Genomic DNA, 17,530 nt, shown 5'->3' with positions numbered 1-17,530 from the left:
TTCTACTAAAGAAGCCAAAGGAAAAAAGCGACATTAAACAAACAAAAATACTATCAGGCCACATCAAAAGCCAAATCATCAAAGGATCCTAACTGAAGGTGGAAATGTTAGATCTGCCTTTGGAAAAGAGACACAGACTTTGCATCCTTGAGCTATTTTGAATTTAATACAAGTTTTGCATATCCCTCTCCTGTTTTAAACAGGAATTCATCCCTTCTGATCCCCTCCATTGTCCCCGTCTTCTCTCTCTCAGCTTGTGCTGCAATTTGTAATACGTTTCCTGCAAGAAGACAATCAGTATATGAAAATCTGTTTTCAAATGTTTTTTTTTTCCCCATTTGTGTGTCACTTAGCACACCATGCCCCTAAACAGACTTCTGTCTCAGAAGTTACCCTGTTAGAATGAGATCTTTTGCTGTTACAGTTTGATAACTTTAACAGGAAACTGCAAAAAATCTTACGTGATAGTCTACTCATTTGGGATTCCTGACATGTCTTGTGCTCAATTAGAGGTGCAGGGAAGAGTCAAGGCTGAAGTAGGATAACGATGTCTGGGGTGAGCTACATCCAACTGAGAGAGAGCAAGGCTATTTGCAGGTAGGTGACCATGTTAGCAATACCATGTAAGGCTGAGATTGCCTACATATTGATATCAGGAATACCAAATTTAGGTATGTAGACTTTTATGATTTGATATTAATGAAAATTTAAATTTTTCTTTTCTTTTTTTTTTTTTTGTCCTACGGTTGCATATGTGTAAATAATAATGTAAATCTATGCATGTCAGTGTGAATATATAGATAACCATCCTGTCAAAGAACTAATGTTATGGTCCAGGAGCTCAATGAACTCCTGTGAGACTTTTGTCTTTTCCTGTACAAGTCCCCTTTCATCTATTCCATTTCTTGAGTGTGGGCAAATGCCTGTCAGACACTGTTCCATGTTGGTTCCCATCCTGACAGTTACTTTTTTTTATTCTTGTAGACCATAACTTCAGATATACAATGAAACACAATGCAGTTCATTGCACCAGTGGCTGAACGTTATCTCTTCTTTCTCCCCTTCTCTGCCAAAAAACCAATATAAAAATTACAGCATATAATATTCTGTTTTGTATACTGTAGTTTCATGTGATTTTGGGATGGTTGATTTCAGTTATGTGTAATAATTACATTTTCCAAACAATTTATGTACAATAGACCCGCCACTGTCTACTTTTTTGCAGTGTTCATGGAGCTCAACAGTAATTTAAACTTCAGAAGTGCTTCATAGATCTTTCGTCTTTTTAAATTTTGAAAACTTTTATCACCATGTTACTATGTTCGCTATATTTTTCAGAAACAGCATTTTTATTGAATTAAGATTTGGAGTACTTTGAGTATTTCGTCCACCTATGGTTTTGTTGCTGAAATGCAATGTACTTCGGAAAGGAATAGAGCAATGTGGAAATATTTCTGTGAAAATTTATATCATCGCAGTTACAATGTGCTCTTGAGTAGTCCCACTGCAGCATGAAAGCACTCAGCTGATTTACTTGAATATTTTTTTAACCGCCTACACTTGAAGAATGTTTGGACAAGTCTTTCTGGCGAACAGTTTATTCTCATTACTGTAGCTGGTAGAATACGCAAGGAAGACTGCTATTCAGAATGGTCACAACTCGGAACAAGCACAGGAAAGCTTTAACAGAATATTTAGAATGGGCATTATCAGGTATTATATGTACCTTCTAGACTATCCTCTGCCATTTGATGACCTTAAGATGAGTCTCCAAGTTGTACACTATCCTATGAAACTCTCTGTACTCCTAAAAATCAATTATTTTGCAACTTAGATTATTATCTGTGGTCCTGTCTGATCATTGCATCACAGATGAGTTTTGTGGCTCAAACTGAGTCTACCTTTGTTAAGAATAAAGATGGTCATTCATCAATTTAAATGATGCCTATACCTTTGTTTGTTCTAATTCACTCTATTTTCCTTTGGTATGTGGTATTTTCTTCTGAGAACGGGCAGTTCATTTTCAATTTGTATTGTTGCCTTTGATTTCATACATTAAAATACTGAGCATTTCACTTGTCTCTGTCATAGTTTTACCGTAGTGAAAATCATCTCTCAGTGTAAACTAAATACAGTCTTTCAACATACACACACATCCTTACCGTGGTGCTAATGTATTTTAATTAGTCAGGGTGTTTGCACTCTCCAAACATACATTTAAATAAGATGGATACACTGTTCAGATATTTTCACAACACTGTTCTATGTTCTTAAGAAAAGTCATATAATTTGTTATAAAGAGATTCTTTTTCCTAGTAGCTTATACTAAAGTTCCATGTTCTCTGTAGAAATCTCTTCACAAACTTTTCCCTGGCACTTGCAATGTTAATTTACATTAGTACTGATACTTTCTTTTCAGTAAAGAGCTTACTAAAATTTATTTTATTTTTAGCCTTATAGCTTCTTCAGAGTACAATAAATGTTCACTTTTCTGCTTGATTCTACATTTTAGAATATGTATTATCAAAGCATGCTAAAATGCCAAGTATGAGGCAGAGGTGAAACCAATCTGTTCACTAGGTTAAGTATTTTAAAGCATTTTATCATGTCCTGTCTTGTTTAATTATTTCCTGTGGAGGATTTTAATATCACATGACTGCGTATTTCTCTGATCAGTTTCTTTTGTCTCAAAAGGAGACAATTTTAGTAGATAAATACAGACCCATAGTTTCTTAGCTCTAAACTGTGTCTTTGACCATCAACACAGACTTCAGGTTACACTTCTCTCCATGAACTTGCACAACGTTCTAGTTGCCAACTTGATCCATTTTGGTAAGCAGTTTTAAAGGATTTACAAAATTAAATCTCTTAAACTTGCAACTTTTACCACTCCGTTTAATGTTTTTATTTTTCCTGTTTGTGTTGCACTCAGCAAATCACTACGCTCTTCAATGGTTGCCTTATTTCCCTGTGTTGTACTTTTCCATTTTCCCTAGGCACAATAGGCACAACCTTTCTTTTTTTTTTTTTTATCTTGTCTCTTAAGAAAATAAGTCTTATAAGCTATTTTTTCCGGTGGTTTCTGACTCTACTACATTTCTGAAAAAAATCTATATGAATGTCTAAGCTTAAAAAAAAGACATTGCAAAATGTCATCAAAATAAATATTTGAGTGAAGGAAGAGTAAATTCACAATGCCTTTAGAAAAACAGAGCTTAGAAGGAACTCGGCCTTTATAAGACACTGGGAAAAAAACTGCAAAGATGTTTTATGTCACAAGGAAAAGCTTCAACCAGAATTTAAACTGTAAAAAAAATCTAATCACAGGATACAAAACCACATGAAAAACAACTTAATGATCCCAAGGGTTTTTGTTTGGTTGGTTTTGTTTTTTTTTTTTCCCTATAAAGCTCCTATGTTTAACCTATTTTTTTCATGATCAGTTGATTATTCTAAGGATTTCTCTCTGCCCTAAGTTTCTTTTGCCTTTGATTAGTGAGAGGGGATGAATTAAACAGCTTGAATAACATCTATTTTCTTTCCCTTTATTCTTTCCCAATGCTTTAGACAAGGGAGCAGGAAATTCAAACAAATCCTGAATTTTGTGAAAATTCTTGCCTTAATCTGTCTCTGGATCTCCAAGACACACTATAGATGGGTTTGAAGTCTAGTATTTGAGCTGAAACAGATTGCTGATCTTTTTTATTCCCCCCCCAAAGGGAAGGGAGGAATGCAAAGAACCCTTTAAAATGTATTAGTGTTGAGTATAACTAGTTGAAAGGGAATGTGGATATATGGGGATTGCCTTTGATCTCTCTTCTTTCAATCAATTTTCTCAAGTGAAATTGCTAAGAAAATAATTGTGTCTGAATGCCTACAACTCTCAGGTTATCTTTTAGATCAAATACCTTTATTCCATAGTTGAAAAAGTTGTCTAAGAACATTAGTATACTATGGAAAACACCTTGAAATACATAGCTTAAAAGAAGGATCACCTTCTCATCTTGTTGTTTTATTTTGGACTTAATTTGTATGATTCTATTAAAACATAATCCAAAGGTAACACGTAAACTGGTAGTCAGTAGTCTACTTATAAAATAAAACTCTAATTTTTAGCAATAATTTGGCCAAACTGAAGAATTCAAATTTACTACCACACTTTTTTGGGCAAAAATTGTAGAAATGCTATATTAGCTCATTATTTTAAAGAGAAATTATTCATAGGTAACTGATGATGAAAGCAAACAAAGGTCTTCAAATGAGAAATCACAGTGCTGTCTAATTTTTCCAAGTGCAATCAACTGCTGATTTAACAATTACCATGCAATTTTCTGAATTTAAAATATAGCCAGAGACCTAAAAATCTGTCTTGAAGACTAGCAACTCTGCCCATAGCTTGATGATTGCTTATACAAGCTCAGTGGATTCTGCTAGCTTCAGATCTGAAAAATTCATGTTGATGTATTCATGTTAGCATTTAAAGAGTGCGTTTTACTGTACCCAGTTCCCAAAGGAATAATTAATATCTCAACTTAGATCATCTTTGGCAGATGAAATCCTGTTTTTCATATGGCATCTTAAGCTATTACTTTGCACAGGTGTTAGAGGAGCAAAAGGTTCATCAGTCTCAATGTCTGGCACATGTGAGTGATGCCCAGGGGACTGGAAAAACACCGTTGGAGAAACCTGCTCTCACTCACTGGTTACACACTTCCGACTTGTTAATGGTCTCATTAGGCGTACCATACAGAACGTGTGACTTATTAATTGTGGCCTCTCCTTCGTGAAATTGCATGCATAGATTTGTTACTCTTGGAAGGAGTTTCTTAGTCATCAAATCGTTTTAAAGCCGTGAAGTTGTTAGTGGTGTAGTGTCATTATATTGTCACTAGGGACACTGCTGTAATGTAAGATTTGCCTTGGTATTTTAAATGATGCATTCTGAATAAAATCACAAATGCACTGTCTAGCTTCTATTTTAAATATTTTTTCTCAAAAGAATGAAACAATTTTCCCATTTTTTATTAAATTTTATTATTAATCACTTCTAAAAAGTTGACAGTGCATTTAAAAATTTTTTTTGCAGTATTTTTTTTTTTCTTGGCACAGAATTTTTAGCTAATAATGGGTTAATTTTTTCCTGATGTCTGCATATTCCTTAAAAGTTACATTCAAGATCAGTGAATAACATCCTGGACAAAATTTGAAGACAATATGAGCTTCTCCTGATACGTGTTTATCTATTCAACATCTATTCAGGTAAATACATTTTTATTATTTTTGTATTTTTAACTAGTGTAGTTACCAAACACAACCAGATTAATTTTTAGCATTTAAAAATACCTTATTTAACCAAAGGGTAAATGTAAGAATTTTCATCCAGAAACAAAAAGTTTGAGAAAAAATACAAGAAACTTATAACTGAAATCCTAAGGGGTTTATATCTTAAATTTTTAAGTAGCTTTACCTGCAGTTGTCACTATGTACTCCAGATATAAATAAATATGCAGATAAAACCAACAATTTGTTTGCCAAAAGAAAACAAACAAGAAAACAAACAAACAATTAAATTTCAGGTGCATGCAAAACAGTACCATTTATCTTTTTCTTTTATCATCTCATTTTAATACTTGGTACAAATGTGTCAACCACTTTTATAGAGCAGGAAGAACATAATTTAACCTGTCAAAGGGTGAAATTATTTTGAGAGGTTTCATGAGGGCGATTTCAGCAGGGGGTTGGAAACAGTTTAACATAAGAGTGTCTGCAATTAATAGAGTTGTATCTAGCTGGAGGGTTAATTTGTTGGGCTACTGTTGTCTGTCTTTCTATTTAACAACCCCCCCACATTTTGGAAAATTCCTTTCATGAATCCCTTGTGTCCTCAATAACATAACAGAAATCGGCATGTGAAGTTTACAGCACAAAAAGGTATTCCTTTCTGTTTTTCTTTTCTAGTTATTAATGAATTAAGGCTTTCAGGTCAAAGAGGTTTAATTTAGTCTCAAGAATGTGCATTTGGCAATAAATGAAGACCGTTTACACCATATTTCTGATAATCTAAATTATTTTAATTTTTTTTTCATATGAACATTGAGAGTTTGTCTCTCAAACAAACAAAAACATTTTTTTCCTATAAGGAGTGGTGATCAATTTTGTATAAACAAAAAGATTGTTTTGCACTACAACAGATATATGGTTTTTATCAAACTAATCAAACTTGCAGAGAGACAAAGGAAGCGTCTCAATGGAGTTCTCAATTAAGGGATTGTGCCAGTTCAGGTTCTTAGATGAGAGCTTTTTTTAAAATATAAAGTAGGTCCCCCAAATCTCTCAAGCACGTTAATATCCTTCCTATTCCTTATAAAGTGCAAGTTCATTAGGATAACGAAGTCAGGTGAGTAGCTCTGGAAGGATTTGTATCAGAGAATTTAGATTTCTTAAACCCCTGTTTTCAGTCACTGCTCATTCTACCCTATATTTACATCATATTTACTGGCTACTAAAATGCTCCTTTAACATGGTACCATTGATATAATTCCTCTGTGTTAAAACACAGACTACTAAGAGCAGATATGTAGGTACTGCTTTATTTCCTGTTTACTTCACCACTCTCATCTCTAAAGCCCACACCAGAATTTTACTCCTGACAAGAATCTTTGTATTTTCAATCAACGCATGCAGAGTGATGGAGAATTCTGACTGTGTTCAGCCACAACACAAGGAATGGATCCATCCTACACACTCTCTAGAAAATGTAGTTTATGCCAGTGCGAAGAAGTAATTGGACAAATGAAATTAGATACAGGAAGTAATACGGCTCCAGCAGGTAAAAGAATTAGTCAAGTAGCAATGTGTGGTGGGTTGACCTTGGCTGGATGCCAGATGCCCACCAAGCCACTCTGTCATTCAGCAGGATGACGGGATGGGGAGAGAATAGAAGATGGAAAGAAAACCCTCATGGGTCAAGATAAAGGCATTTTAAGAAAGCAAAAGTGAAGGCCACTCACCGAAGCAAAGGAAAACAAAAGATTTGTTCTCTGCTTATCATCATCAAGCAATGTCCAACCACTTCCTGGGAAGCAGGGCTTCAGTACGCATAGCAGTTCCTCTGGAAGACAAATGTTGTAAATTACAAATGCCCTCCTCTTCCTCCTCCTTTCTCCTAGCTTTTATTGCCAAGCAGATATCATATGGTACAAAATATCCCTTTGGTCAGTTTGGGTCATGCCCTGGCTATGTCCCCACCCAAGATCTTGCCCACTCCCAGCCTCCTGGAGCGGGGGACAATGTTGGAGAGGCAGCCTTGATAATATTGGTGTGTTACCAACACCTTTCCGGCTACCAACACAAAACACAGCACCATGGGGGCTGCTATGGGGAAAATTAACTCCACCTCAGCCAGACCCAGTACACAATGTTAAAAATAATATGATATTTCTTTATAAGACTACATAAACTAAATCTTTTTAGCTCTTTTTAGCTTAATTCTAAATTATTTAGAATTTTGGAGATGATTTCTGGAATAACTAGAGGGTATATGTTGAAATAGCTGATAGGAAACAAAGTAGGTGAAAAAGATGAACTTAGTTTCAAGAAATCTTGAATTCTTAATTTACTGTAGATAAAGTAATCTTCAATTGGAAACAGCAGACCTTTATTTGTTTGATCTTTAAATTTTGCAGAACAGTGTTGAGGAGGTCTTATATTGGTCTTGATCATCTTCTGAAGGCATGAATAGGAAAGGTTGTATGGTCATAATGTTGGTTAGTACTTCTTAAACCGTCTTTTTAGACAGCCAGATAATGCATTAGCCATTAATTAAATTGATTCTTCTCCTATTCCCCACCTCGTTCCCACTTTCTTTGTAAGGGGAGATAATGACTCTATGCCTACTCGATGTGTGGACCTATTGTTTTTCCCTTTTTGTCCTTTTTTTGTTTCGGTAGAGCAAGGAATCCTGAGCATATAAGGGAATCCTGAAGTAGGAACTAGGCATTCAACTCATTATTTCAGCATTTTATAATTTTCTGACAAGGGCTTATTCTAGGAACTCATCCTGACTTCCTGCTGTTTGAATGGCCCTCGGCATGCTTATATTGCTTCTCGTCTTTTTCCTTTAATAATTCATAGTAAGTAACAGTACAAAAAATACTGCCAACGCTTTTATTTGTCACTTCATTATATTAGTCATTATTTTTATCTAGATCTGTGAGGGATCTTGAAAAGAATGCACTGTGGAACCAGGGCAAATAGATTTAGTAAGCGCAGATACTTAAATAATGATTTGAATAATAGGACCTACATTTTTTTTATGGCTTTACCTGGCACTACAACTACTTACTATTTTGCTGCAATGCATTTAAACAGGTTCTTTTTTGAGTGAGGGGTTAGTTAGCTGATAACCTTTGTTCACTTGTATGAATGCAACCGGAATATCAGAAACCATCTGATAATCTTGAGCTCATTGTTACATAGACCTCAAGCACAGAAAATCAGGTTGAACAAACAATTAAAAATGACAGACTGCCAATGAGATAATTTAACAACAATGATAATAACAATAGCAACAAATAATACTTCAGGAAACTCTGAAATTTATATTTAAGAAGGTCTACCAAAATTATGTATTTCAAAATGTTTATCATGATGACACAGACATCATCTACCTGGACTTATGCAAAGCGTTTGACACTGTCCCGCACGACATCCTGGTCTCAAAATTGGAAAGTCATGGGTTCGATGGATGGTCCACTCGGTGGGTAAGGAACTGGCTGGATGGCCACAATCAAAGTGTTATGGTCAATGGTTCAACGTCCAATTGATGGCCAGTGATGAGTGGAGTTCCTCGGAGGTCGGTACTGGGACCAGTGCTGTTCAACATCTTTGTCAGAGACATGGACAGTGGGATAGAGTGCACCCTCAGCAAGTTTGCTGACGACACCAAGCTCAGTGGCGCAGTTGACACGCTGGAGGGAAGGGATGCCATCCAGAGGGACCTAGACAGGCTGGAGAGGTGGGCTCGTGCAAATTGCATGAAGTTCAACCAAGCCAAGTGCAGGGTCCTGCACCTGGGACGTGGCAACCCCAGGCACAAATACAAGTTGGGTGGAGAATGGCTGGAGAGCAGCCCCGAGGAGAAGGACTTGGGAGTGCTTATGGATGAGAAGCTCAACATGAGCAGGCAGTGTGCACTGGCAGCCCAGAAAGCCAACCCCATCCTGGGCTGCATCAAGAGAAGTGTGGCCAGCAGGTCACGGGAGGTGACTCTACCCCTCTACTCTGCGCTCGTGAGACCCCACCTGGAATACTGTGTCCAGCTTTGGAGTCCTCAACACAGGAAGGACATGGACCTGTTGGAATGGGTCCAGTGGAGGGCCACGAAGATGATCAGAGGGATGGAGCACCTCCCCTGTGAAGAGAGGCTGAGAGAGCTGGGGTTGTTCAGCCTGGAGAAGAGAAGGCTCCGGGGAGACCTCATAGTACCCTTCCAATATCTGAAGGGAGCCTGCAGGAGAGCCGGAGAGGGACTCTTTGTCAGGAGATGTAGTGACAGGACAAGGGGTAATGGTTTTAAATTGGAAGAGGGGAGATTTAGATTAGATATTAGGAGGAAATTCTTTCCTGTGAGGTTGGTGAGGCACTGGAACAGGTTGCCCGGGGAAGTTGTGGATGCCCCATCCCTGGAAGTGTTTAAGGCCAGGCTGGATGGGGCTTTGAGCAACCTGCTCTAGTGGAGGTGTCCCTGCCCATGGCAGGGGGTTTGGAACTCGATGATGTTTAAGGTCCCTTCCAACTCCAACCATTCTGTGATTCTATGATTCTATCTCTGGATGAGGGCAGCTCAGGCCCAAATGAAAAGAAAGGAAAAAAGGAAAGAAGGAAAAGACAGAAGTCAGTAGAACGGAATGCAGAAAAGGCCTTTACAAGGGAAGACAGAAGTGTTTCATGTTGAAACATATACCATAAATACATCATACAATTTTTGGAATGCATAGATTTACTCAAGTAGCTAACAAGTCTGCTATTACAGTCATAAGACTTTTTGTTTTCCAAATACAATAAGGTTTGGGGCTTGTTTGAGTAATATGGAACAATTAATTTTAAAAATCTTGGTGGTCCTAGTGTTTCTCAGCCTTCAATGAAGATGTTTTTATCACCTTTCTAGAAAGGTCATTTCATACCGCAGGGCCTTTCTACTTATGTTTCTTTACTGTTCTGCCAGACAGCAACAAGGAACAAAACATCTTTTCAGTGCAAGTGTGGATCAGACAAATGAAAATACTTTTATATACATAACATCTGAATGAAATATGACAAGTGCTATCACCCTACGTTTTGTTTGGTTGGTTGTTTTTGAGTATGGAGAGCATTTTGTAGGGATAGATTATTTTTTTGTGTTTCTTTTATTCAGTCCCAGTAGCGCAGAAGAAAAAAATCTCAAGCAGATCAAAAGCATTGCTTAAAATATTCCGTAAGATCAATCCCTTAAATATAATTATAAACCAATTTACTTCTATATACTATATTCTGTGTACTATGTACTGTGAAGTCTCTGTTCCCCAGACAAAGATGATTTTTATGTGCTTTGTGGTCAGCACTACCAGTGTTTTGGGGACTGGCTTTCTGCTCCCCCCCCATTCCCTCTCCCCCCGCCCACTTCTGATAAAGAAGGTTTGATTTTATTTTTTGTGTGAAAAGCCATAGTTTTGAAAGGTTCAGCATTCAAAGACAGATAATCAAGTTTAAAGCTTTTTTTTTTTTTTTTTTTACTGCAATATTCTCCACCAAATCACGATGACCTTCTTGCAGTTTCCATTAAAAAAAATTCAATCTCAGTCTCTCATATTCTGAATGTGAATGTAAACTCTTGTTTACAAGGAAGCAGAAATTGAAAATTCCTCCCATTTCTACTGTAGTCATTAGTATTGTAGCAGTGATTAGTAAAACCAAAACCTCCTCTGATACTCTGGGAAACAACATACGATAATAGTTACAAAAAAAATTACTAGATCCATAAATTATGATTTTTAATGTTTTCAGATATGACTAATTCTTCTTAAAGTAATGTATTTCAAATCCTGTGTCTTTTAAGAGAAAATTCTTGGCTTATTATTTACAACATACTACCAATAACATTAATAATTTATATCCAGTCACATAGTTGCTAATGATATTTTTAGACACCTGTTGTTTAAATAAAAAAAAAAAAAAGAATAACCTTTTATAGTACCTTTATAAAGGTAAAGAATAGGCTTTGTGTAATAAAATTGTTTTTCAGTTTTTAAAAACAGTGCTGTAAAAGCTTAAAATCTTATGTTTGTAGTAACCTTTTGATTAAGAATGATATCTGAGTGACTGAGAAATTGCAGTTCATTGTATGAGAAGGCATTTCAGTCTTTAAGAGCTGAATAGAACTTATTAGAATTATATTCTAGACTTTTAATTCCTGATTTATTACATCTGCAAATATTTTTTCTACTTTAATGACATTTTTTTACAATTTATCAATTATTTTTTTTTTTTTATAGTAGCTTTATTCCATATTGGTAATCTTAACTTTTTTAAATAGTAGAAAGAATAATTATTTTGAAAGCACGAGTAATATTTTTCATAAGCATGATCTTCTGAGAAAAATACCGGTGTTTCAATCTATTTCTGAAGAAAACCTGTGTTGTCAACCATTGTTTTCTTCAAAGATTTGTCGATTGCATAGACAAACCTTGCATTATTTAGTAGTTGTTACTGAATGTTAAAAACTTTGCTCAATTTCTTATATCATTCTGGTTTATATAACGCCACAACATCAAAACACTGTGAACAGTTATTTGGATGCTGCCTGTATCATACACTAGTTTTTGTTTAAGCTTCACTGCCTCATAACAGCATCCAACAGCAAGGGGAGCTCTAGGACAAGTTGGAGTAAACTGAGAAACTAGTGAGAAATTAGAAATACTGTCAGGGAAAGAAAGAGTTTGGAGACAGGATTTGGAATGGGGGAGGGACGAGCTGTTATTCACCGTAAGTGAGGCAGCCAGAGGTGTTTACAAAGTATATGACAAAGACGAAAAAAGTGTAGGAGACGAAGAGAAGGAGCCAAGTGGCTAAGTAGAAATGATCCAAACACTTTTAAAAAAACCCCAAGCTCACAACGCGGGATGTGCCAAACAGCTAAGAAAACCTAGATATGATATAGTGTGTAGATAGTGGCTGGAATAAGTAGTAAATCAGATGTAGATTGATCTATCCAGGATATAACACCACCTATGAATGACAAATACAATTTACTTTCAAGTAGTGCTGAGGAAAACGCTATATAAAGGGATGTTATACTGATTATCACTCAAAGGCATGAAAATTGTATTAGGTCATTTTGTCTATGTAGAAATAGTCTTTCATAAAGACACAGAGCTGGTTCATTTTCACAGTTCTTTGTGTTAAGCTCAACTTCTGACCCAAATCTGAAAAAGTCTGTGATCTTGCAAGCATTAGATTTATAATAGCCTGTTATTTATCATTAATGTCAAGGTTCTAATTGAAACATTTTAAGAACACTTTCTGTTATTTACATCTATACAGAGCATATAGGTAATTGAAAAGTAGAACACTGTGAGATATTAATTATACAAAATTGTTTGGCATGTACTAATTTTGGATTTATTTCACTCGTCCAGCAAAAGAAGCTCTATTTCTAGCCGTTACTATCTGTATCGTAGGATTCAGCAAGAACGTGTTTTCTTATCAAAGGCTGCCTAGTTCACAAAGACCACATACTTGTGAAAAGTATGAAAATATATAAGTAGAGATATTTGCTGTAGGACTTTAGTGGCAGACAAGATTGTTTATTGCAACGTATTGTTTTAGATATACTCTGGAAGCAAGAGGCAAGTTTTTTTCAAGGCAAGCAAGACAGTGGATGTCTACACCAGGAGCAGAAAAGAGTATATAGCTCTATCTTGTCTCACTACCTGGACCGTCAATTAATGCTGACAATGCACATTTACACTGTAGACTGCTTTGTTACCAGCTTGTAACAGATTAAACTTCTGAGTCTGATGCAGCTTAAATGTACAGAACTTTAAGTCCTTCTCATAAAAATTGGAGAAACTAATTTACATCCAGAACAGAACACAAATTGTTAGACTGTGGTTTGCATGAAATCTAAAAAAGTTTAGTACACCCTGTCCCAGGCCTTTGTGCAGAGTAAATGGATGTCTTTGTTATCACTCAGACTTCATAGTCCAATCTGAGCAGGTCAAGAACTTTACATTTACTTTATGTACTTGAAATATAAATTTTTTTTTTTTTTCTCAAGGCACAGTATGTTAGTAATTTTATCAAGTTTATTGCAAATCATCTGGAATGGAACACACAATGTCATTGAGCTTAAATAGAAGCATCCATGGAATAAATAGAGGTGTTCTGATAGAAATCAGATTAAATTAATGTGAGTTATTGTTTTTCCAATGTATTTGATAGTCCTCCCTACAGAGGACTGTCAGATCATGACTTATTTCAGTGAAATTTTTTAAACCAAAGTGCATATTATTAGAATACATACTAACCTTGCCCTTGCAGCTCAAAAGATTATGATAAATATACTAAAATTAGTTGAGCATACTACTGTGTTAATGACCAAGCTTGCCCTTCTTATACTGTCTGTGCTTTGATTTATATTAAAAGAAATTTTTGCCCAAGAAAGGAATGGTTTGATGTCTGAAAATTACATAACTTGATGTATTTTTCTTTCTTGGCTATGAATACTGATTTTTGGCAGAATGAGAAAGCAAATTTGGTTAGAAAATTAAGTTACAAGTAATGAACAACCAACCAAATAACAAATACTAATCAAAACGGAAAGTAACTTGTCTCACATCCAAGTTAAACATTTATTTAAAGAAACCCAACATCCTTTGCAAAATATTGTGTACAGTGATATACAAAGAAAAAGGAGTGTCCTGTCACAAGGCATGAATGACTTTAAAGTGAAGATGAGAGTTTGGTTGCAGCCTGTGGGAATTAATAACAAGAAACGACTAGCACTAATCTTACAGTACAGAAGTGTGCGTGGCAAGCTGGATCAAAAGGTTCAGTGAGGTGGTTTTTTTTTTTTTTCCCAAGGAAATATGTTATAGAGAAATGTATGTATACATTTATCTATAGGATATCACTTTCTTACAGCTAAAAAGGAATAGAACATTTTGACCTAATACTTCTGTCTACTAGAAGTTTCTTAGCTAATTGTGTTTTCAGATAGATACTATGGATTGTGACATAAAAGGAAATGTTTAGGGTGAATTTATCTGCTATGTTATTACATGTGTAGAATTTATATCCAACAAAAAAACAATTAGAGCCATGCTGATTTGTACCAGATGAGAATGTTTCTGTGAGTCCAGTTCAAAATGATCAAATATACATGTAATACAGGTGTTGGTTCAGGAGTAGTGGCCATAGGCGAGGGAGGTTGCCCTAGTTACAATATATTGGCTTGGTACGATAAAATAATCTGGGATACATTTATATGAAAATGCAGTACATCATAAGTCATCTGAGGTGTCAATTGATGAAGATCTTACCATCTATTCTGCAGGTCTGACTTATCATAGGGTTGCGTTTGGCCTCCATGAAGCTGTGATGAAAGTATCAGAAAACTTTCTCTTAGACCAAGGTTATTTGTTTTGATTGATTGTGTTCTTTACTTGGGGTTATTTTGACATCCTGGTTAGAATACAGAAAAGATTAAGATTTGTGAAAATTTCCTGGTGAAATTTTGATTCAGTAGATTTCATAATAGAGGAGGATATACTTTAGCTTCTGCTTGTTTCCTGATCATAGGAAATAAGCTTCTAAATAGAAGTGGTACCAAGTGCAATTCATCAACTTAATAAGAAACTCTCATCACTCTGGTGTGTTGATTTAAACACATTTCCAAAAATCAAAACACTGAACATTCTTGTTACTAAATGCCAGCAGCTGATGACTTCATAAATCTTTCATTAATTTATTTTAAATTTCTTTTGACTTCATTCATCATTAACCTTATATTTTTGTGTGATTCTATTTCAGCAGGAGTGCGTGGAAGAGAGATTGATATTTTGACAATATTTTTTGATATAACTGAAAAATCTAAAATAATCTTTCAGTCATGGTTGCATGCCCAACCTGACACATCTAAACTTAAACACAGATACACTGAGTCACAGTAAGACTGTGACCCATCCCTCATGGAGGCAGCTAAGGGCTATCAAAATGTTGACAAATATTTTAGTTATGAAAAATAAACTGAATGTGACAATGTGTGAATTCGATCAAAAGCGAGGAAGTTAAAGAGGAATATGACACAGCTCATGAGCTCATGAACTGTGTTACCAGGCTCATCCATGTCTGTTTCTGAAATTCAATGTAAATATAAGGGGGAAAATTTGAAAGACAATTTTCAATTTTAATTTGAGCCTTTTAAGCTTTATTTAATCTTAATTAAGCCTTTTAATTTACGCAATGTATTAATGTGATAATTTTACTGGCATATTAAAAAATCCAGATTTTTTTGTCAGGGCCCAGTTGTGTCATACACAACTAAGAATGATTGGTTATAAATTTTTATATCATCAACTATTTGAAAATTGAAAATATTAAAAAATGTAAACCAGAAAAAACTAAGTTTGACAGATCTCCTTTTAAAAAATTCCATCATTCCTGCTCTCTATTTCTACAGCGGAGAATTTGTACTAGCCTCGGAGACTTTAACTGACATAAAATCCCATTATATGTGAAAGAGCTACATTAAAAAGGTATATATCATGAGGTTATTTAATTTATTTGTCTATGTGGCAGGGGGTGGATTTTTTATTTGTTTATTTAAAGCCTGATCCCATTTCTTTTCAGAACAGGATTCAGTCAAGAACTGATGAAAAATGTATTTTTTATTTTTTTTTTTATTTTCTCACTCACATAAGCAAGTAAGCAATCTCCTGGTTTGGAGACTGTGACTGTAAAAGTAACAGACACTGCTGCAATCTAGATGGCCATAACTGAATCCTGAATTAGCTTCACTGGTCTTGGAAAATGCTGTCTTGGGCCTCTCTGCTTTCCACTGAAAGGCGTTTCTACAGGAAGCTGGTTCCTCCTGAACCTTTTCAGGGTTCTTATACCCTCTGCTTGGGTGTACCTTTCCAGTTAGTTCAAGTGGGGAGTTCAGGATGCCTCTAGTCCTCCCGCAACCTTCTTGCTTGCTGACATCTCTCAAAGGAGACTTCTCTGGCCAAACCAGTTCTCATGGCAGAGTGCCTTGCTGGCATTTCAGTCTCCTGAATTTGAGCAATCCTTGGAGACTAAGCCAGTAGGTCCTTTTAACATTCCTGATAAATACATACAAGGTTATCTCAAAAGGTCATAACACTAGGGAAAAGCCAGTTTTTACTTAGTCATAGGCACTGTTAAGGAAATGGTTACTAGATTTGAAATTAGAAATATAGGCAAATAGGTAGGATGGCCTGTGTAGGGAAGCAGCTGAAAGAAATTATTTGTGAGGTTGTTAGAACTGGGACATGCATAGATAAGTCATGTCTCTAGGCAGAGTCTTCCTGCATAGGAATAATTTCTTAGAGCATTGTTCCAGGGCACAATTTGCTTCAATGATGAAGCTGTTGTCAACCTCGGAAAACATATTCCTACCCTGGCATGGAGATTTGCCTCCCTCTTTGCACTGTCTACACAAGGACTTGGAAAAACCACACTGTAATATTCCGTAGTATGTAAACACTACCCTCTCCCCACTCTTAATGGAGAGTTATTTTTAAACTGAATCGATGCAGTAATTTTATTGATAGAGTAGACTTCCAAAAAGATGTTACGCACAGAGAGCAGCAACATGACACGGGTAAGTAGCAGCCACTGGGAATGAAAGGGCTGAGAACTTTTAAAGAGGGCAACTAACTAAAGACAACATATTATTAAATAGGCGCTCAGAAATTTCTCATCTGTATCTTTTTTACTCATTGAACAGCCCGCTGAGTGCAGGTGTATTTCTGTGTGTTTCCTTCTGCTTTCCTCTGCTCAATTGGAGTGCTGTGTCCAGTTCTGGGCTCCCCAGTACAAGAAGGATACGTATGTACTGGAGCAAGTCCAGCACAGGACCACAAATATGATTAAGGGACTGGAGCATCTTTCATAAGAGAAAAGGCTGAGAGAGCTGGAACTGTTCCAGCTGGAAAAAAATTTAAAAGAAAAAAGGCAAAGTTTATGTTATTGGAAGGAGTTGTTATTAACTGTTGTAATGGTGAAAATGTTTATCTTTGTATAGAAAATTAGAATATTAAAAAAGGTACTATAAAATGGAAATAAAAGTCTTTGGGATGTGAAAATTATTACATTTTGAATTCTTTTTGGTTTTGAAGTCTCAAAATTCAAAATGTAATTTTTTTCTAAATCATCTTTCAGCATATTGAACACCAATTTTCCCTTGGTCTCCACAGGTGACTTTCCTAAATAGGAAAGCCAATCAATTATTCCTGTGCTAAATTAGTCA

Source organism: Numenius arquata, chromosome 5 (assembly GCF_964106895.1).
Source record: "Numenius arquata chromosome 5, bNumArq3.hap1.1, whole genome shotgun sequence".
In the NCBI taxonomy this organism is placed as follows: domain Eukaryota; kingdom Metazoa; phylum Chordata; class Aves; order Charadriiformes; family Scolopacidae; genus Numenius; species Numenius arquata.
This window is presented reverse-complemented; position numbering follows the sequence as displayed.